This window comes from Pelobates fuscus, chromosome 1 (genome assembly GCF_036172605.1).
Source record: "Pelobates fuscus isolate aPelFus1 chromosome 1, aPelFus1.pri, whole genome shotgun sequence".
In the NCBI taxonomy this organism is placed as follows: domain Eukaryota; kingdom Metazoa; phylum Chordata; class Amphibia; order Anura; family Pelobatidae; genus Pelobates; species Pelobates fuscus.
In genome coordinates this window covers 38,278,681-38,299,425 of record NC_086317.1, presented here as the reverse complement: position 1 = coordinate 38,299,425, position 20,745 = coordinate 38,278,681, and the positions used below count along the sequence as shown (strand labels likewise).

At 41.7% G+C, this 20,745-nt stretch overlaps 1 protein-coding gene across 3 annotated transcripts in view; it reads right to left on the bottom strand.

Moving 5' to 3' along the window:
* TIAM1 (TIAM Rac1 associated GEF 1) overlaps positions 1–20,745 on the bottom strand; it is a 277,233-nt gene that overhangs the window by 150,380 nt on the left and 106,108 nt on the right. For all 3 annotated transcript variants that reach the window (XM_063447935.1, XM_063447957.1, XM_063447946.1), the window contains exon 2: positions 14,156–14,193. The gene's annotated coding sequence lies outside the window, so the exon portion shown is untranslated. The remainder of the gene's footprint in view (positions 1–14,155; positions 14,194–20,745) is intronic.

The following is a 20,745-nucleotide window of genomic DNA, read 5'->3' as shown; positions in this document are numbered from 1 at the left end:
TCTGTTCCTTGAATGTTGTGTGTGGTTGCTGAGTGTAGTATGTGCGGAGGAGGCTGAGAGTTGTATGTGGAGGGGTTGAGTTTGCTGGTTAAATTGTGTGTGTGGAGAAGTTTGAGTCTTGTGTGGGTATGTGTGGACGGGAGTCAATGTGGCTGAGTGTTGTGGAGGCTTTGCCGTGTCTGGAGGTTGGGCTGTGGTTCTCTGAATCATTAATTAAGAAGTACTGGGTACTGCAAAGGAAGCACTTTAATTGATCTGTAGCTGATAGAGATGCAGGTTGCAACGTTCCAGAGATGGAGTTAGCGGGCTAACTTTTGATCTCCTGAAGGCTCAGGGACTGTCTCCTCACAAACAGAGCTGGAGTCTTAGTTTTGGCCCCTGGCGACTGCCTGAGCCACCACCTAGATTAATGCTGCTCTGCCCGCCTCAACATCACACAATCAGACTGACACTTACATGTCTGTAAAGCAAATAAGAAATCATAGGTATATGCAGTAAATGCATTAATTTAATAGGACTTTTATTTCCTTTTTCAAAATGGTCTTCAAGCATTGTCTATACAATACAGGAGAGATACCCAGCTGTAGACCTACAACAGATAAAAGGTCCTACTTTTGTCTACCTCGGATACAAAGCATTAAAACTGGTCAACTCAACCCTGTAATGCCCCTTTAAATGAGCAGCCAGTGGGGTTTTGAGAGAAATAAAATCTCTTCTATGGTTCGACCACAGAATATATATATTGTTTTCTCACAGACATGGATAAAAACTAATTGCATGATGTCCAACGGTAGCCATGGTTCACACTCTTGGGCATCATGGGAGGTGTAATTTTGTACTGTTGGGGGAGAGGGACACAGAGAACACTAGTAAGCGAACTCATGTGGCTACGCCTCACTGTGTAGTATTATAATGTAAATAAGCACATTTATCAATTTGGCTACCACGATATAGCATTGAAAAGAAAAATGGGTGATTAGAACAAAACTATCCTATTATGCATGAGAGAATTCCTTTAATGGAACCAGTAAGCAATTCATAGTTTGATTAATTGCACATGTTTATAGAAAAATATGGGTGGACCAGTTAATTTCCTACAGGAAAACCTTACTTGTGGTTTCTGCCCTGACAGAATTGCAGTGATTAATTGCAATATTAATTTATTCCAGCCCTCTGGAAATATATATAAGGTTGTCAAATTCGGAAGACAATGCAAGAAGAAAGGTGGTCTACACGGAAAAAAAAAAGAATTAAAAAAAAAAAAAGAAGGCGCAACATGACAAGAAGAAGCTTTGCAGGACCCATTCTCCAAACAATAAATATCGAATTGTTATAAAGTTTAGGAATTCTAACTTGCTCGGGTCTCTAAACTTGCTTGAGATAGAACAGTCCAGAAACGCAGCTAGACAGATTAAATTGGGACTTATCAACACAAACTCAATGAGACAGAATTCAAAGTTGACAGGTCTGCTTTAGGAATTTCTTGGGATCAGTAAAAACTTCCGACCATAGAACAAACGTGCTATGTGTAATGATATTCTTGCAAATTGCAAATGCTCCATCGAAATGAAAGAACTGGAGGGTGATTTCTATTGGAGGTGGGCTACCAAAATATTCATGGGTCATACCATTTCAGAAAAAGTTTTAATAAAACATGCAACTACCTGTTGATACAAGTATTCCCGATTCTATTATTCAAACAAATCATTAGTGGCTTAATTCACTTATTTTTACCTAACTATTGCTAAATATAAATCAGTGTTCTATACCAGACTATGGAAAATGGCCAATCATCAAGGCCGGTGCCACCGCTAGGCGAACTAGGCATTCGCCGCCTCTGTCTTGGGCCCCAGTGCTGGGTGAGCAGCTCTCGAGTCCTCGCCCATCGCCCATCGCCAGACCGATCCTCCAGGCGCCTGAAAGCGGCGCCCCTGATGCAGTGCTTTTAAGAAATGGCAAAGCAGGCACCTGCTTACCTTGAATGCAGGTGCCGGCTCTGCGGTGAAATGCCAGAGGAGAGGGGGACAGGAGGTAGGCGGCAGCGCGAGCGGGGCTGTTCTTACAGCTTCTCACTCTCGCGCCCTCTGTGATGCCAGGAGCCGGAATATGCATGTATTAGGCAGAGTGTGTGTGTATGGATGTATGCATTAAGCAATATGTGTATATGGATGCATGTATTGGGCAGTATGTGTGTATGGATGTATGCATTGGGCATTATGTGTGTATGGATATACGCATTAAGCAGTATGTGTGTATGGATGTACGCATTAAGCAGTATGTGTGTATGGATACTGTATTAGGCAGCCTGAGTATTTGGATGTAGGTATTAAGCAATATGTGTGTATGGATGTAGGTATTAGACAGTATGTGTGTATGGATGTAGGCAGGGCCAGGGCCAATTCCAGTGACCGGCAGGAGGGAAGTGCTCCCTCCTGCCTGGTCACCTCCTGGATCCCCGGAGCGGCGCTGAAGTGGATTAGGAGGCGGCGAGGGAGCTCTGATCTCTCTGACCGGCTCCCTCGCGCGCCTTTTGCTGATGCCGCGGGAGCCGGAATATGGATATGGGGGTGAGGGGGCTATAGGGCACTATAGTGCTTTGAATATAACTGTATTCCTAGCACTATAGTTTCCCTTTAAGTTGTTGTGACAATTAACTGAACTTTGATGTTGGTTTTGTAGCACACAGAAAACCCTTGATGCAAGTACAGTACCCATAACGCCTTGGGGCACTTCTGATCCTTAAGCATTGAAAGAGTGTACAGATGCAAAGATACAGTCACCAAAGCTTTGCTTTTTCTATAGTACATCCGAGCAAAGTGAAATTCTAATACAAGCAATCTGACCAGCAAAATGGGGCTACTGACCCTCTCTGCAGAGCCAGCAGGTCATATTTGCACAGAAGATGTGCTTTCACAAATGATACTGGTGGATAGTTGGCATCAGTAACCACTACCTTCACCTACTCTATGAAACTGAATGGTATATTTTCCACGGGTTGCTAGGCAACCAAAAGATTGTTCTGTTATGTCACACAAAAAAAAAAAAACAAGAACAAAATGTGCTCTTTTTGTATCCGAGGAGTGTGTCTATTTCAGGAACTCACAGCTAGGTTTCCCCCCCACATCTCGAAACGTTTAACCTGTTAGGTACTTCAGTCCTTTTAATACAGGAAACATGGCTTTCGGTAAAAGAAACATGTCTTTTTCTATACAGGTAAGCATCAAAAAGCTAAGTAGCCAACATCAAACTGTTAGAAAGAAAATAGCCCCATTATCTTTAAAGAAACATTATGGCAATAAGAATACAGGTTTGTATTCCTAACTGTATAGTATCCCGCCCCCAGATCTATATAGGTCCCCCATTTGCAATATAAAATGTACAACGTTTTACTTACCTTTTTCCAATGCTGAGGCTCCTTTATCAATGTTCATCTCTCCGCCCCCACAAAATCACGGAGGAGGCATGGCCTCCTCCACAATGGTCCCATTCAATGCTCCTCATTAAGATACGAATGCGCATGCACACAGCGTGCCGCATGCACATTAATTCTTCCCCATACGAAAGCAAATTGCAGTTAAAAATAAACTAAAAAAAACGACAATGTTTTACATTGCCAGGCTAAAAGGACAGGGCACTGCACCCAGACCACTTCATTGAGGTGAAGTGGTCTGAGTTTGCGACCATAAAGGGAGGACATTAGAGTCATTCAATCTTTGAAGAAAAAACGCCAGGATTTAAGGAATAGTAACAATTGGGGAAAGTCAGAAAGATGAGCAAAGATCTAACCGTGGACCAATCAGCATGCACATCAACATTTCATTGGTTTCCATGGTGATTGCACAAGTGGGGCTGGAAGGACAACAGGTATGTGTGCAAACATTCACACACTAACACGGAATTTGAGGCGGGGGGGGGGAGGGGGTGAAACAATCTTGCACACAACAGATTGATGCTGCTCTACAGATTCCCAATTATCAATGAGTTCTGATTCTTTAATACACAGAGCAGTGACACACTGGTTTGCATGTTCAAGAAGACTACATAATTCTTCAATCATTTGGCCTGTCATGGATGACAAGAAAAAGATCACAATATTTTTATCTTCTCTATTCAGCCTTAAGGGTTAGGCTATGACACGACTGACAGTAAAGACACCCTTTGAAACCTGCATTTCTTACTGGGAACAGGAGGGTTAGATGATTACATAAAATAAATATATTACTCACAACATGCTCACTGAAGCAGTTTTGGCTCTATTCAAGGAGTTTCACAATACACCTATTTAAAGGGACACTACTAGCACCCAGACCACTTCATCTCATTAAAGTGGGTGCACTGCTCCTGTATCCTTAGCCCTGCAGCTGCAAACATTGCAGTTTATGAGAAATTTTCTTTTTGGATCCTCACAATATGTGCTTGAGGACATCCAGCGTCTTCTTAAACCCCCACAGGAAAACATCAAGTCAATGCTTTGCTATGCGGAAGGCCTAATGCGCACGTGGTGCTCGCCATGCATGCGCAAGAGGTCCTCCCACTAACTGATGACAGCGGATGAGTAGCCCTACCCAACCCCGAAGGACTTAAGCGTTGGAATCAGGCAAGTGAAAAAAGGGTTATTTAATGACAATACTTTCCACTATGGGGGGCAGGAGGGGGGAAGCCTCATAAATTTTTGTATTCCGAACACTAAAGTTTTCCTTTAATTCTGCACAAAATAATGAGTGTTAATCGTAAGAATTGGTGCCTTATTGCTATGTTGTTATGTAACAATGTGTCCTCAGTCCACCATGGAGCGGAATTACTGGGCCAGAGATTACAAGGTGCAAGCATAGATTGTCCTCTATCTCCAATTTACATTTTTCCTAAAACAATAGATGGTATGTTGGGAGTAATACTGTATCTTTACTTCATGGCCCCATAAAGAAAGAAAAAAAGAATAAAAAATGTAACAGAAGAAAACAGGGAAAAGGTACATTTGTCACGAATGCTGTTCATTGCCAAAGCATACAAGGATATCTCTGTGTAAAAGTAAATATATATTGCTGGCAGATATTCAGGTGATTTCAGTAAATGTAAATAATGGATTAGTGTTCGAAACATCAGGAAGGTGGTCCAATTAAAGGGACAACTACAGCTCACAGTTAAAGGAACACTATAACGTTCGTAATACAAAACTGTACACCTGTCCTGACTGTAGGCGTCCCCGCCCCAAGGCATAAAAGGATTAAAAAACCCTTTTAACACTCACCCTAATTCTAGCACAGGGATCCCTCAGCGCTGGATCTGTCTCCATCTCCGGCAACGTCATGCTGAATTGAAGATGCTCAACGTCCTCTAGCAAAGTGTGAGGACGTCCAACATCATTTCACAGAGTCATGCTCCGTCAGAAGCCAGAATAAGCCACGTTGTCTTAAACTGCAAGGCTTTCACTCGCATAGTTTAAGGGACAGAAACACTTCACCCAAAGCATGTTAAGGAGATTAAGTGGTCTGGGTGCTTACAGTGTCCCTTTTAAGCATAGCAGTCATGCAATCAATACACTATGGGCACCGCATTTATTTGAGGGGGGGGGGGGGGGGGGAGGGGGGAGTGTATGACAAAAGGCAGGGCTCTCCCTGGAACCCAGAGACTTCCCACTTCTTCACCACAAATTTACAATGTGACACTTACACTTCGTTGTTATCAATGTCAATCTGCCCATTGTGGCCGGTAGTGATAGCCGAGAGATTGGCCAACTTGCATCTCACCACAGCATACATGGAGCTGAAGTAGTTACATTGCTTCAACTCACTTTTTAAACAATACAGCACTTTTTGGGTTTACCAATATGAACCACAAGCAGGACACTTGCTTGTGTTATGTTATAGTCTTATGATTGTAAAAACCTGTTGCTGTAAAAATCTTTGCAATATTTTAGACAACATCCCGGTCTAAGTTGCACGATGATATTCCCAGCTAGATAACAAAATAAATTAAATAAATTAAAAATAATTCAATTAAGACACACTTGGCAATTGAGCATATATAAAACCGGAATTTTTATTTTACTGTGGCACATTATCTGCTGTGTACGGATTTTAAGGTGCCTTGTGGGAATTGCAGTCTGTCGTGATTTTAGTGATGTGGGCCCACAGGAGCATAAGTACAATGTGTAGCATTAAAGACACAAACTTTCATTTTAATTACTGCCCAACAACAATCCAGTGTTGTGGGTTTTTATGTTATTTTTCCTTATAGGCAAACAGAGTCCTGCGGGCCTTTCAATATTAAATTAGCAATTCTAAAACTCCCTCACTTGCAAGTCTGCCGCCCACTTCAATCAGAAAACTGGAATAGGAGACCCAAGAAATTGCAGCCTGGAACAGGAGACCAGTGAATTGCAGACACTCCTCACTTACCGACCGGGTTCCGTTCCTACGACCCGGTCGTAGAACAAATTAGCCAGTGAGGAGTTAAGGGATTCCCTGCTCTGGTGCGTTTGTCTATGTTCGGGGAAACTTCCCCGAACATAGACAGGCACACCAGAGCAGGGAATCCCTCTAATCTTTGCTCGGGGAAATTTCACGGAAACATAGATTAGAGGGATTCCCTGCTCTCGTGCGTTCGTCTATGTTCGGGGTAGTTTCCCCCGAACATAAGCACACGCACCAGAGCAGTGAGTCCCCACAACAGCTCACACTTACAACTGGTCGTAAGTGAGAGCCGTCATAAAACAGGTAGGTCGCTAAATGAGGACCACCTGTATTGTAACAAACTGCAGTATCATGAGTTACATCCCATGACAATGCAGGAGGTAAGAAACTGCAACATTCTAAACATCTTTAAACAAACTTTTTTTTTTTTTTTTTTTTTTAATAAAGAAAATAATGTATTGCTGTTTCTGTGGTTGGTTTATTTAACCCTCAAAGTACCAAAATGTTGGACTTTTATATCATAATCTGGCCCTAAAGGCCCTATGTAACATTCACAACAATGGGAAGCATTAACTTGAGACAAGAGGACAGAACCAAGTGATGTACCAGCCCGGCTGAAATGGGTCTGCGCTAGCAACTCCCATTCCGTCCAGTCTATACACAGAATGCTTCTAACCTGAGTACTCAGCAAAATAAGAGCACGTTAAAGGAACACGCCAGACCCCCTAAAGCACTTAAACTTGCTGAGATGCTTTGTGTGTGAAAAGTGTGTTCTCTTTCAATATTACAAAAATTGCAGATTTTAATAGAAATTGATTCTTTTATGGATTAACCAGGTTACACTCCTACTCCCTGGGCTGTCATCCAGACAACCGTTCATGTTACGTCCTGGTTTGGTTAGCTCTGAGGAACTAAACTTAAGAGGCAGCAATTGCTCAGAGCACCTGCATTGCAAAGACTGTGATTGGACAGCTACAGAATGTCTGGGCGGGGTTAGAAGGGGAGGGATTGCAAAAGCTGCAGTGAAGAGATATGCAGCTTTTGCAAGCTGTTCTAGATATACCACTCCTCCCCCTACCCCCCAAAAAAAAAAAGTATAATAATTCAATGCATAAATACTTTCTTTGGGATTCTATCTACTAAACAGTGATTTACATTTTTTGGGAGTGGAGTATCCCTTTAATCATACCCATGCTCGGTGATTGCTGGGAACAATTCCCTGATCTACCCAGGAACAGGACAACAGAGGGGGAAAAAATAAAAAAACGCATGCAAGACTGCATTGCTGAATCCAAAACTGTTGGAGGCTTGCTTACGGCAGCATGGATGGTTCTGCAGCCTGCAGTAATGAATTGATTGGGTTCCTTATGGACATAACAGATCACCATTGATTAAAGAGTTAAACATAACGAAAGACTCAAACCAATAAAACATGAAGGGACCTAGAGAGAGAGACTCTTAAAAGCAGATTAATAAACAAGACAAGAACTACTGCACGATTTGCTGACAACAACTCTGGATGAATTATGATGAAACAGACTGAGGGAGAATAGAACTTACTCATCAGTCTGGTCTGCATTCATGTTTTGGATGGGAATTAGAAAGTCTATTTTCTCACGCCCTTCCTGATGGCTTTATTCTTAATATCAGCGCTGCTCTAAATAAGAAGAGAACAGTAATGTTTAATACAATTTTTGTTATAAAACTTGTTTCTTTTTTTCCTCTGAAAAGGCAGTGTTTACATTAAAAAGCGTGCCGGGACATTCTATAGACACCAGAACAACTACATTAAGCTGTAGTTGTTTTTGTGACTATAGTGTCCCTTTAGTGATCTGAGCTGTAACCACTATTAAAGGAACACTATAGGTGCCAGAACAACTACAGCTTAATCTAGTTCTGGTGTCTATAGAATGTCCCGGCACGCTTTTTAATGTAAACACTGCCTTTTCAGAGGAAAAAAAAGAAACAAGTTTTATAACAAAATGTTTATTAAACATTAAACAAAGCACTTCAGAGAAAAGGCAGTGTTTACATTATGCCTATAAACACCTCCAGTGAGTCACTCAAATGGCCACTAGAGTTACTTCCTGGGTTATCACTGCACTATGTGCAGCACTGACTTTCAACATCTCCACGCTTTGAATGGATGTGCTGACAGAACATGGGCAGGGACAGCCATGACCGGATGAGCCCAGCGCTGGAAAAAGATGAGTTTTTAACCCGGAGGTTAGTATCAGTTAATGGTATAGTCATAGATTGTAAACCATGCATATGAATAGAAATCTAGGTTGAAATAAAAGACTAAAAGGCCAGGGGCGGGACCTGAACAGCATGGCGACTGTAAGCATTTTCTTTGAGCTGAAGCTTTAAGACTTATATTGAACCCAGAATTCGACTCCCAGCATACCTGTGTTGGAAGCCCACCGGAGCACGTTGAGGTCACTAACACAACTTGTTCTCTCTGCAATCCTCGGTGGTGCGAGTGAGGCCTAGTGAGCCCATTGGACAGGTGAGACACCCACTTGACTGTACCATGTGGCACTGAGAGTCCGACAGTTAACCCCTGCCGACCTTTGGGTCGGCAGGGGTTAACACAGTCCACACTGGCTGGCCTGCTACACAAGCGTGAAAAATAGGTCAATATACACACACACACACACACACACATTTGGATAAACAAAGCATTAAGTGAGTGCGTATTTTTTGTTTGCAAGGAAATGGAACAGTTCTAGAACTGGAAAAACACTGCGGGAAAGAAAACACACAATGGATTGGAAGAGGTGGGCAGATTAGTTATTTAAAATGAAAATAAACTATATAGGCAGCATGGTGTGTGGAAATGGTGTGGATGGGAGTGTACATTGCTATTGGAATGTAACATAACATACTATAACCCTTTATACACTGCACAGTACAGACTAAATAATACAATTAAATAAAGGAGAACTAATACAATGCTGCTGCTTGCACAAGTCAGAATTAAAGGAACACTCCAATGCTTAAAAACAATATTTGGTTTAACATTCAAGGTTCCATAACCCCTTCAAACACCAGGCACCACAACATAAAAATAAGGGTTACTTTCCTTTTTATACAGAAGCAAATCCTTTCTTCTCACTACTGTTTCACACCATCTACAGGAGGATGACAGTGAGGAGATTCTCCCCTTTCTACTCCAGCCAAAAATGGCACACGGGTAATGACATGTGTCAATCCCAGGCGCCAGGTTGCCATGGCGACTAGGATTTTGGTCCTGGCGCCTGGGATTTGTTGGCCCATTCAGCCCCTAGGGTAGTCGGCCGCCTAAGAGTGAAGGTGGGCAGCCAGCCAATCATCATCTCCTCATTGAATTAATGCATTTCTATGGAAAACATTCAGCGCCTCCTGTGCAGCACTGACCCAGGATGCACGCTAGAGGCCGCCTGAGTGACTTTCACTAGAAGTGCTACTAGGCAACAATGTAAATACTGCCTTTTCTCTGAAAAGGCAGGGTTTACATTAAAAAGTGTGGAGGGACAGGTTATAGACACGAGAACAACTACATTAAGCTGTAGTGGTGCTGGTGACTAGTGTCCCTTTAAGAATTTTATTTTTGATATTGAAAAACCTGGCTCCTAACTTTTTTTGCTGGCTCCTAGATTCAAAGCAATTTTGTCAAGCCCTGTGTCAACCGCCCAATAGAATTCTTCTCAAAGGGACCGATTTGACTATTGCATTCCTATGGAAGCTGGAAGATCATTTACGCGAGAGAATAATATGTTGCCCTGTGTGTCAAAATGACGAATAAAAGGGCGTTCCTAAATTAAATCATAAGTTCAAGTGCTGACAATGCGGCCGTCCTAATCAGTCTGAAGTTTCGATAGAGGCAATTTTTAAAGTATGGCAAAGCATCATGGGAGCTGTAGTTTTTGTCTGTAAGTTAGTGTCTGTAACAGAGTCTGAAACATGGCTCCTTAGTAAAAGTGAAATTATACCAAAACCAACATCCATTATTTAAAATGTTTTCATTAACTGTAATTAAAACTTTTAAAAAATGAGAAGTGAACATTTGCTTAACGTTGCATCACTGAGACAACGGTCTCATTCAAAAGCTTTAGCTTTGAATGAGATAGGGGTCTTACTCTGCATCGTGAAAGAATTAGGTAAATATGATTTTTTTCATATTTACCTGCTTTTTTCTTTTGCTTTCGACACCCACTCCGGGGAGGACATCGATCTAATTATTCAGTGTCTTATCCCTAAGAATGCTGGAAAAAAGCATTGGGCATGCCTGACAGATTAACACATGCGCAGTTGGAAGGGCTCGTCGCCTTGCAACATCCTGACGAGGGAGGTGCGGGGGTCAGTGTGATCATTGTGATTCATGAAGAGCAGGCTCAGGTGTTGGGTTTCTATATTCTGTGCAATAAGGTCTGGTTTCTGTCATTAATGGCCAGGTCTGAATCAGGTCTGAAGAGGGAGAGGGGTTAAGAAACTCCCCTAGCTGAGAGGTGTGCCCTATAAGTTAGTCTAAGTTTATAAACATTTATTGGATATCTTTCAAAGTATTATATTTTGGTTTGTATATTTGCGTAAACGTGTTTGTTTGCTGGTGTAAACAATTGTCAGATAATTGTCATTTTTTTACTAGTGACACATCAAAATTGAACACTTGCACCAGCTCACTGTGGGTAAGTGCACAAAATGCATCTGGGTCACGCTGCCTTTGCTTTTTTTTTGGGGGGGGGGGGGGATGAGGGATGAGGGGGCTCTGTCCCTTTTTACATTTTAAGAGAACCAGCACAGCATTTGATTTTCCTTACAGACATATGGTCACGATGTGAGCAGACACCTGGACAACTTGCGAACACTAAATCACTGCACAAACTAAAAATAAATTTAGAAAATTACTGACATTTATAAATATAAATAAATAAAACTTTACTTGTATTAATCAACATCATAACACACATTATATGAGGGGACAGTGTGAACTGTGCTATAACATGGGAGACTGTAAAATCTTTTATAAATTGTGATTTTAAGAAGCGATATTGTGGCACAAAATTATTATGACCTAAAACATGAATGATAAAACCTATCCTCACAAAGGTTACAGGATAGTTCATTTTGGGGCATATTCCCCTTCTTTTAACATTCTTGTTTATTTTTAAAGCAATAGTATTTTTCTTTAACTGCAATAAACATTGTAAGCATTGCACTAGTGACCCAAGTCGGATTTATGATGTTTACACAGCCATTTCTCTTCAATGGCTTGACATATGGCTATTGCTTGAATAACAGTCATTACAAGCTTAACTAAGTAAGCAGCACCTTAGGAGATAACTGCTGCCACATTTTGGGATTGTTTTGCAATAATCCGGCTTTATTGTACTTACTTTGCTTTTAGGTGAGAGCAAGAGCTTTAAAGTGACCAGTAATAAAGGGGGCCGGGGGTGCATTTTGCACTTGGGGTTATCTCAAGACAATTTTAGTAAATAACTACTAGACGAGACTATAGAGAATACAGTATAATTCTAGTATTCATGGAAAGATTCACTTAAAATGTAGCTGCATCAGATGATAGGTCCCCACAGTGGCCGAACGTGGAACTGTACAAAGACAAATGATGGAATCAGTGTCTGAAATCTTCTGCCTTTCTTACGAATCCCGAACGAATCCCGAACGTACTAATGTTGCAGTAGACGTTTCCAAGTCTAGACCTTGTAAAAACTGCACGGTATACATTTTTATTTATTTTTTTAACCATTCCGTTAGTTTAACCCTGATGGCACTTTAACAAGGAGACAAATATAAGTTCTAATTAAATCCCACGGAAATGGAGACAGTAGCCCAGTTTTACAAACCATATCGTAAGTGGATACATATGTTGTAAAGTGCTATAAAGATGCCAATTAACATGAAAAGTGAAAGGTTCTATAGTCTTAAAATCAAAGTAACAAGTGCAATTAGATGTTCTATTTCAAGAAGGAAAAAAATGAAGTATGTCGGCTGGAGGATGCGAGCCATGATCATTACATATGACAGAATTACTATTCCTTGTGCAATAGTGTCATATCTGCAATTCACCCTGTAAGTTACAGGGCATTCCCCAATGCACCCATTTAGCATACAGCATCTATACATTAGTTGAAGGGACACTATAGTCACCAGAAAACCTACAGCTTATTGCATTTGTTCTGGTGGGTAGAATCTTTCCCTTCAGGCTTTTTGCAGTAAACACGGTCTTCCCAGAGAAAATGTAATCTTTACATTACAGCCTAGGGATACCTCCACTGGCCACTCCTCAGATGGCTTCTAGAGGTGCTTACTGGGGCAGTGTTGCACACTGTGCAGCACTGACATTCAGTGTCTCCACCCTCTGCATGAAGACACAGAGCTATCCTCAGAGATTCAATGCATCTCTATGAGGAGATGCGGATTGGCCAGGGTAGCATTTGACGTTGGCTCTGCCCCTGATCTACCTCACCGACAGTCTCAGCCAATCCAATGGAAAAAGCATTGATTGGCTTTGTTTAACACTTCTGAAGATATCAGCAAAGCAGGCAGATCAGAGGCAGAGCCAGCAGCAGCAGACTGGAATAAAGGCAAGATTGTACTATATTTATTTAAGCAAGGGAGGAGGCAAGAACAGGGGGGCTAAATAGTATTTTTTTTTAACATTTTAGGGTCAGAAATACAAGTTTGTGTTCCTGACCCTATAGTGTTCCTTTAAATCAAGAGTTTGCAAAACTGCATGTGCAAATACCATGGTGGGTATTTTAACCCCTTAACCCCTTAAGGACCAAACTTCTGGAATAAAAGGGAATCATGACGTGTCAGGCACGTCATGTGTCCTTAAGGGGTTAAGGACACATGACATGTGTGACATGTCATGATTCCCTTTTATTCCAGAAGTTTGGTCCTTAAGGGGTTAAACAAATAGAAGGTGATAACGGACAAATCCCATCATACATATTAAGCAAGGTCAGTTAAGTTACCGTACCCTTCCGTAAGCATAAGCGTTAACTAGATGTGGATATATTTAATATTAAATAATCTGTAAATATATTCTAAAACATTGGCAGTGAAAAGCATCAGGTCATCGGCAGGCATTGCACGTCATCAACAAATAGTTAATCCTTTTACTGGGCTAGGGAAAAAAGCAAGGAATGGATGGGTTACTACAACCACATATGCTTTTAGAAGTGGTCACAGAGGAAGCAATCTGTAGGTGCAGTGTTTCAGCTTTCAACACTGCACATCCAGAGATATATACACTTTTGTGCCAGGTGTTCGTTGCACTGCCAGCACACATGACACAGGCAGCCTAGAACTCTGTTCTGGACTGCCTAATGTCAATTCTGTGCATATTTTAGGTCTATTGCCAGGGCGCACTGCAGTCTAATAAAAGAGTTAATCTAATTATTTTGTTTGCTTCCACTTACATTACACTGCTGAGCACTCTCTGTGCTGCTGTCCCTGCACACCTTTTATTGAAGCAGGTACTCTAAACTGTGACCCTTGATGGGTCCCTGCGTCTGAATTTGGCCAGGTAGCCCAGAACACTGGCAGGCTGTCCCTGTCTGCGGGTAACCATTTCTTACAAAGCTGTACATTTACAGATGATACGACAAGCACAATAAATACAGCAACAGTTTTGTGCGTCTAACTATTTTTACATTCACAAAAGAATCACTGTATCAGAAATGCAAAGGAATAGTGAAAGTGAATCTTTGTAAATTCGTAGCAAATGTACTTACATGTCAAGTGAAGTCACATGGAGAGCGCAATTCAAAATCTGAAAGTACAAAATCAATTTATTAAAATACATTCACACCGTGCAGATTTAACGGTTATCCAGTTAAATAATTACAGACTGTTTTATACAACACTGTATGATTGCAAAGTAACTTTTTATTATTCATTTAATAATCTTAAACTTTCTAGATATGTTCTGTGTTGCTTCTGTTGGTCTATAAGTCAGTAAGAATGGAGGATTTGCCAAAATCAATCATGTTAAAATGTAGCGCCATGTGAGAGGTACAGGAAATCAGTTTAATGAGTCACTCAAACAACCAAAGGTCCTCTGCGTGACTGCAAAACCGATGGTGCAGAAAGTACCCTTGAAAGTGAATTAAAAGGACTGTCTCCAGGATATGGCTGGTATCACTTTACAAAGTCGGTCCTCTCGCCTTTGTGATGAGTTCCTGGGCATAAACTACTTATCCCATAAACTCCTGCAGGACAAGGGATTATGGTATAAAAGAAGGTCCCATAGACGAGAACGAGGGGCTCCTAATTGAATGGGTCTTTCTCTGGCTAATTAAATTTTAAAAAAGGGAAACAAATGTTATAATTAAGGCAAGCTCCACTTCCTCTGTCAAGTATAAATTACCCCAGAATACCAACTTCATCAGTCTCAGGATGATCACCTTTCTTGTTTTCCAATTACCTAGGAGTGGACATGCGCGCGATTAGAGAAGAGGGAGGGAGAAAGGACAGTTTAAGTAAAGTGGGAGTATTACAAGTATGGTCATGTGAAATAAACCCAAGGACGATGGATTAATTCTGCTCGGCAAAAAGGGACAGCCACCAATTCTGCCACACGCGAAACTGGATAAATTAACAAGGAAGGGAATTTTATGATGTTTCAAGGTAAGAGGTTGTGTTTTGAGTGCTGAGGAATCCCCGTTTTTTTTTTTTGTCTCTCAAGTGCACTAAAATAGTTTGACAAAAACACAAAAACAGAGGAAATGCACTCTGCTTCCTGGCATCAACATTAAGCTGTAGTACTAATACAAAAAGAAAAGTCCTGCGCTCACTCCCATCACTCCAATGACAACCGGAGGGAATTCCCGCCTGCCAACGTCAAGGCAGACCCCCCTAAGCGGGTCCTACACTGACCCTTCACCTTGCTTCCTTGAGCTTCTGGCAAGTTATCTCTAATGAGACAGAAAGGAGTAATAAGTATATAGGGGTGTATTTAAAAATATCCCTTTCTGTCTCATAACTCATTATAGATATCTTTGCCAGAAGCTCAAGGAAGCAAGGTGAAGGGTCAGTGTAGGACCCGCTTAGGGGGGTCTGCCTTGACGTTGGCAGGCGGGCATTCCCTCCAGTGGCCATTGGAGCAACTAAATGACCTCCATTAAGCTGTAGTGGTTAGAGCGCTCGGAGTGTCCTTTTAACAGAGATTTCGGCTTTTAGCGGTCCCTATCTGGCCTTAACTAAATTGTATTTGATGGAATGGATATACTCAGGTCAAAGGAAAAGAACTAGGTTTCCTTTAGACACAACTGTCAGGGGAAATCTACTTAGAACAGCAGCAGCGGAGTTACAGTGTATACATTGTGGTCACAAACTGAAGACAGATAGAGAGATAAACCATTTCATTATTGTGTATATTATTTATTTTCTTAGTCATTATCAATACCCTGCTACCACAGTGTAAAAGACTATAAATATGATAAACAGGGATGACTTTGACTAGAGTCAAGCCACCCTTGCCCTATGTGACATATTTGCAACCCAGGCACTACGCACACAGCCACTACATCCATTCGTAGAGAACATATCCGAGGAGGAGAAAGTAGAACTCTTTTAGTACATCTCTTCATCTATAAAAATTTACCGGAGACCGTTTCAGTACACTATACAGATTAAATTTACACCTTTCTAAAGATGAACTTATCATGCAAACAAAATTGTGGCTTTCACATCCCCTTTCGAGTGCCTTCAGTTTGTTAATTTAGTGTTCAATCAGAGTTATGGAGTGATGTGCCAAATTTAAAAAGCCACAAAATTTTATTTTAGAACTTCGAATTGTCATGGAAACGGGAAGTGGGACACTTGTTAAAATTACAGGACCATTTTGGGCAAACCAGGGTGTTCGGTCTGCCTAAACCAACACTACAAAGTAACATTTACCAAGACCAATATAGCAACACATATCTTTACTGAAGCGTCACTCGGTGCTACATAGAATGAAAATAAAAATGCCAATCTACCCTCTTTCATTGCAAAGCCCATCATTACGGCCCACAAAGAGTTACACCAGTATTTATTCTTCCCTAAACCACAACAAAAAAAGAGAAAAAGAAGTTAAGAAAACTGCTTGCACAGCTGCTACAATACAGGTTACAAGGTTTCAACATTAAAAATTAATGGTACAACCAAACGGAGAAGTGCTAAGCAGATCCGAACATGCCGAGGCATGCTTCATTCATAACCTAGACAAAGTTCCCGAGAGAACACAGGAGACAGAACCGATGAGAAAATGACATGTTCATTGGGCTGATCTGCTTTGTGCTTGTGCATTAATCTCGTTTGCTTAGTGTTTGATGTCATACTTGTTTTTCGTGTTCCTACAAGTTAACATCCCTACCTTTATTTTACTGTCCACTGCCACCTGATCTCTTTTTTTTCCTGACAGTGCATTAAAAAAATAATGTAACGTTTCTTAAAGGGACACTATAGTCAACATATAAAAGCAAGAAAGACAGGTTTCCCCCAGCTTTCTTTCTTGCTTTTATATGAACTTGCCATAAAAAATAAAAAATCCGAGTAAGTTTTAATAATAATAATAATTATTAAAAAAAAAAAAAAAAAAAAAAAAAAAAAAAAAAAACTTACCTCCGTTCCAGCGACCAATAGGACGCTTCTCCTTGAGAAGCGTCATCGCGACGTGGTGCGCATGCGCGGTTTCGCGCTGCACCAATCGCATTCTTCATAGAGCGGCATTGAATGCCGCCCTATGAAGAAACTCAGCGAAGAACCGCGCATGTGTGCGGAATGCGCATTCGCGAGCTGAGCTGTCTGACTGACAGCTCAGCTCGCTTTCTATACCCGCCACACTCCTCAGCCAAACTGTGTTTTGCATGTTTGCATAGAAACACTATATATAGAGATCTCTCTATAGTGTTTCTATGCAAACACACAAGTAGTAAAAAATTAAAGACATACACACACTCTCCATCGCCATCATCCATTCCCATCCATATCCATCCATTCCTATCATCCATATCCATCTATATCCATCCATCCCCACCCTCCATATCGTCCATATCCATGTCCGTCATCCATATCCATCCAGTCACCCACTCACCCTCAGTCACCCACTCACCCTCACTAAATACGTTTACTTACAGTTTGAATCCTCCCCTCCTCCTCGGTCTCCGGTCTTCAGCTTGTCCGTTCAAGTCACTCCCACACATACAGGATGCTTTGAATGTAAACACTGTATTTTCTCATGAGAAAGGCTGCAGGGAGCTATAGTTCCACCTGAACAACCTCATTAAGCTGAAGTTGTTCAGGTGACTATATTGTCCCTTTAAATTTAATTTTCAGTTCACTTTCATTTCAGATTATGCATTTTAAAATCCTATTGATATAGGCACACATAGCGAGACTTAAAGGAACACACCAAGTGAAAAGTTCTCAATGTTTTAACAATTAAAGCAGTTCTACCCACTATAATAACATGCAATTATGCGTTTTTCATTGGGGATATATCTAAAACTAGCTTGTATATGCCTTTGCAAGCCCTCCCCTTCTACCCCGCCCAGACTTTCTGTGGCTGTCCAATCACAGACTGCTTAATGCAGCTCAATGAGCTAAACTATCAGCAAGCAGAAGGACCAGTGATCTGATTGACAGCCAGGGGCAGGTAACAATGTTAATTTATAAAAGTGCCAATTTCTATGGTAATCTGGTAAAAAAAAATTTTATTGTACAAAAAGGACACACTTCATTCACCTAGAAAGCACTTCAGCAAGCAAACAAACTTAAAGTGACAAAAGTTAGTAAGTGTACTTTATCAGTCAATTATTACAGTAAGAAGCTTTGCAATTACAGATAAAGCCGTTAAAAGTTGCAAAACACACACTTAAGGGGACACTATAGTCACCAGAACAACTACAGCTTAATGCAGTTTTTCTGGTGAGTATAATCATTGCCTTCAGGCATTTTAATGCAAACACTGCCTTTTCAGAGAAAAGGCAGTTTTTACATTGCCCCCAGGGACACCTCCAAGTGGCCACTCCTCAGATGGCACCTGGTGATGCTTCCTGGCTCCGTGCTACACAGTAGGCAACAATGCTGTTCAGCGTCCCTACGCACTGCATGGGGACGCTGAATTTTCCTCATAAAGATGCATTGATTCAACGTATCTCTATGAGTAGGTGTGGATTGGCCAAAACTATGTTTGGCTCCACCCCTTGCCGATTTAAGCCAATCCCCATGGGAAAGCATTGGATTGGCTGAAAATCGGCAATTTGGATGATGTCACCAAGGGGGCGGGGCCAGCGCCGGCAGACCCACACAGCGCTGGAAATAAGGTGACATCAGAAATGGTAGCCTGATCCAATCACAGTGCTTTCCCATAGGATTGGCTGAGACTGTCAAGGAGGTAGATCAGGGGCAGAGCCAGCACAAGTCAAACACAGCCCCGGCCAATCAGCATCTCCTCAGAGTGATTCAATGCATCTCTATGAGGAAAGTTCAGTGTCTGTATGCAGAGGGTGGAGACACTGAATGGCAGTCACATTGTGCAGCACTGCCCCAGGAAGCACATCTAGTAGCCATCTGAGGAGTGGCCAGGGGAGTTATCCCTAGGCTATAATGTAAACATTGCCTTTTCTCTGCCAAGACCGTGTCTACTGCAAAATGCCTGAAAGACTGACTATATAATAAGCTGTAGTTGTTCTTGTTTCCATTTAAGAAAATTAAAAATAAAAAAGTGTGACTATTATAAACCAACAGCTAGTTTTAGGTTACCCTGCGTACATTTGCAGCAAGTATCCATCTTCCAGCCATTAGTCAAGAGCTTAGATAGCTGGTCTTGGTTGTTAAAGGGCTCGGTGTGAATCTTTCGAGAGTCTCTCCTCTCCCCCCCTCCCCCCCCCCCAGTAACCCTCAGACCATCATAAGATTTCAAGAAACAAACATGTATTCTTAATTATATAGTGTTCTTCTACATATGTAGACGACCACCCACCTACACAAGCTTCACATACCTTACATCCCATGGTGTGCTGGTCTCAGAGCTGGCGCAAGCCCCCCATGGCTGAGATCAAGATTGTTGATCTCAGCCCATCCAATGCTTGCCGATAACATTGGAAGGATAATGAATGTACACGGCAAAAGAAATGCAGCACTCCACCAATGAAACGCTCTCTGGGAGAACCAGATGAGCTATAACCAAGTTTAACCCTTATATAGCTGCGGAGGTGCCTCTACTGGCTGTCTTCTTCACATCCACTAGAGGAATGTTAATTTGAAATTAAAAAAACACTGCCCTTCCTGCAAAACTAATGTTTTCAGTTAAGGAGTTACACAGATGTGGGCATGAAGTGGTATGGGTACCTACAAATGTCCTTTTAAAGTGAAAAGAATAATAAATTACATATTGAAAAGGTCTAATATTATTATTAGCATTTATAGAACGACAACTTATTCTGCAGCGTTTCACAATATTATAAAAAGGGGGAAATTAACAATAAATGAGACAATTACAAAATATTACAGGAACAATCGGTTAATGAGGACCCTCCTCAAAGTAACAGTCTAGAGCAGTGGTTCCCAAACTTTTAGGTTCAAGGCGCCCTTAATATTTTAACATTTTTCCAAGGCGCCCCAAGTCAAAAAAATGTTTAGGTTGTATACATGTACAGCGCAGCGGCAGATACTGGGCCCCTGTTCGGCAGAAATACTTGCCGTTCAAGCGCAGATCCAGAACCTAATCTTGGGAGGGGTACTAATAGATTATTTAAAGAAACAATACAGGCACACTAACCATTACACCACGTTGTAGTGGTTTTGGTGCCAGTAGTACGGTAATGCCCTGCCCTCCCGCGAGAGGAGAACCAGGCCGAGCTGCATGTTAGAGCTCCCCGGGTCCTCTCTCCCTCCCCTGCAAAGCACTAGCGGGCTGGAGAGGGAGATCACTGATCTCCCCTTCAGTCCTGCAGAGCCAGCAGGAGAGAGGGAGGCACAGTTCCCGTTGCGGTCATCATAGCACCGAAAAATAACTTGCAGCTTCCGTGAGTGCCCGCCGCGGCGCCCTGGCACACAGGTTGGGAACCGCTGGTCTAGAGATAATCTCCCTCACACTATGCATGGTCTTTAAAAGTGAATGAACGTGATCAGTTAACTGGCTTCTACACAGAGCACAAGGAGACAGATTCTCTGACCTCTCCAGAAGCACCCAGATTCAGTTTATTACAGAATACTGGTGCAAAGCACTGGCTGCCCAGCACAGTATGATCGAGTAGTCTCCGATGGCTAGACAGATGGGCTGCATTCATTTGATAAGAGAAGTGAGAGTGTGACAAGCCACACCTCCCTATAATCC